A 2,446-nucleotide genomic window follows, 5' to 3' on the forward strand; every position below is an offset into this window, starting at 1 on the left:
TTTTCAGTAACTACCCAATTTTCTGCTTCCTGTCTGGTGCTAGAGATAGACTGCTCTGTAGCTTGTTGCATGCCTCCCCTACATGTCCAGATATTTAGTCTGATAGATATTCTTTGGGCATCTGCATGACATCAGTAAACTCTCTGCAAGCCCTCTGATCGTGTCTTTAAACAGCAACAATTTGCCTATGATCTGGGGCATTTGTTGTCAATCTGCATCTGTGTAAAATCATGCATCGTCAACTCAGCCTTACCTTTAATTATGTCAAAAATGCATCGTCTTAACACTTATACGTTTGTTTCTTTATGAAGTTCACATTTAAGAGATACAATAGTCTGTACTTAGATGTTAAGGTTCAGTTAATTTTCCTTTTCCTGTGTTAAGATTTTCAAGCAGCGGGACTTCCGGTTGGTGTGCGGGAATGGAGTAGCGGGTGTTTTCCAGGCTACTCGCCACCAGTATTTTTTATATTTTTGGACTAGTTATCATCTCATTTTAAACTCAACTTTGCGAAAATAAGGCACCTCACCGTTGCCCTTTTGAACAAGTTCTGCCGACCAGTATGTCAATCCTACGGGACCTGGCAAAAATCTTCGAAAAAGCCTGAGCAGTAGACAACTTTAGCCGGCAGCCGTCAGATTTGAAAACAAGCCATGTTTCCATAAATTCCAGACTAAGGACTTGGTCATACGGGCTGCCCGCAAGAAGCAAGGAGAACTAAAATATAGAGACAAGCCGATCTACATATACGATGATTACTGTCCTGAAGTGATGGAGCAACGTGTGGAGTACAAGGAGGTCATGCACCAATTACACACGCGCAAACTTAAGCCTTCACTACTCTATCCAGCGCGGCTGTTCATCGTGGCAGATGACGGAAATAGACAGAAGCCCAACAGTTTTTGACAACATATCAGAAGCACAGCTCTCCGATGGAAGAGGATTGATCCAAGTCGAACATCATTGTCCAGGTTACGATATCTAGCATTATCTAGGCTAATCTAACGTTTTGCAATTTGACATGGACAAAACTGGCTGTAGGTTAATGGTTGCAGATAACTGAACATGCAACATGCATGGGGGACAGGCGTGTGTGTGCACACGCATGGGTGAGGGTGGGGGGTCATTCCATCTTTGTTGTCTCCCGCCCTTTTTTTTAATTTTATTTTTGTCCTCTTTCTATGGGGTCAATACTCAGATATTGTATTCTACAATCACAAGATGATTCATTACTTTGTGCATGGAAAATAAGAACATGTCAGTGAACACTATTCATTTCATATCTTGGAATGTTAAGGGGGCAAATCAGAATACTAAAGTAAATCAGATTATGTCACATCTTCAGGATCTGAAGGGAGACATAGTGTTTCTTCAGGAGACACATTTACGTAGTGGGGAGATTCAGCGCATTAAAAGGGGCAGATTCAATCAGTTATATCACTCAAAGTTTAGTGCGAGAGCCAGGGGTGCTGCTATCTTGATCTGTAATAATATTCCATTTGAGCCAGAAAACATTATAGCTGACTCAAGTGGTCGGTTTGTCATTGTTTCAGGGAGATTGTGCAATACTCAGGTGGTTTTGGCTAGCATCTATGCACCAAACTGGGATGACGAACGATTTATCTCCAGGCTTTTTACTTCTATTCCTAATGTTGAAACATACCACCTTTTAATTGGGGGGGATTTCAATTTTGTGCATTACTATTGGGCTGTTATTCTGGACCGTCGAATCTACTATCTTGCAACCTGCCTGGGTCCAAATGGAATTTTCTTCCACTCAGATGTCATTGCGGTCATGGTTGTGTTCCCGGCTTCCTGTGTCTGTTACTAATGTCAGCACTAGCCCAGTGGTCACTCAGTCGCTTAAAATTTGGTTGCAATTTAGAAAGCACTTTGGCCTACAAGGTCCCTCTACCTTAGCTCCAGTGTTCCACAATCACCATCTACTATGGATTCTGCCTTTCAACTTTGGTCTGATAGTGGCATATTATCTATTAAGGATCTCTATGATAATGGGACCTACATGTCTTTCACTGATCTGTCTGCTACATTTAAGCTACCATCATCGCACCTTTTCCGTTTTTTCCAAGTTAGGCATTTTGTTCAGAAATATTATCCTGATTTTCCTAATCTCCCCGCCCCACAGACATTATTAGACACTCTTCTCATGATAAACCCCAATCAGAAAGGGAATATTTCACATATCAGCAGTGCCATGGACTGCATCATTTCAGTCTTCCCCCTGCAGATGAGGGAGTTATGGGAACAGGATCTGGGGCTTGATATAGAGGATGACCAGTGGGGCAATATTCTTGAGTTAGTCCACAACTCCTCCATTTGTGCCCGACATGGGCTGATTCAATGCAAAGGAAAAACATTGGAATTATGAGCATTGTTTTAATTTAATTCTGCTGTCCCATTGTGGATGTTTTGTATTATTATTGAT

This window comes from Morone saxatilis, unplaced genomic scaffold (genome assembly GCF_004916995.1).
Source record: "Morone saxatilis isolate NCDOM2014 unplaced genomic scaffold, NCSU_SB_2.0 Contig17, whole genome shotgun sequence".
Classification (NCBI taxonomy): Eukaryota; Metazoa; Chordata; class Actinopteri; family Moronidae; genus Morone; species Morone saxatilis.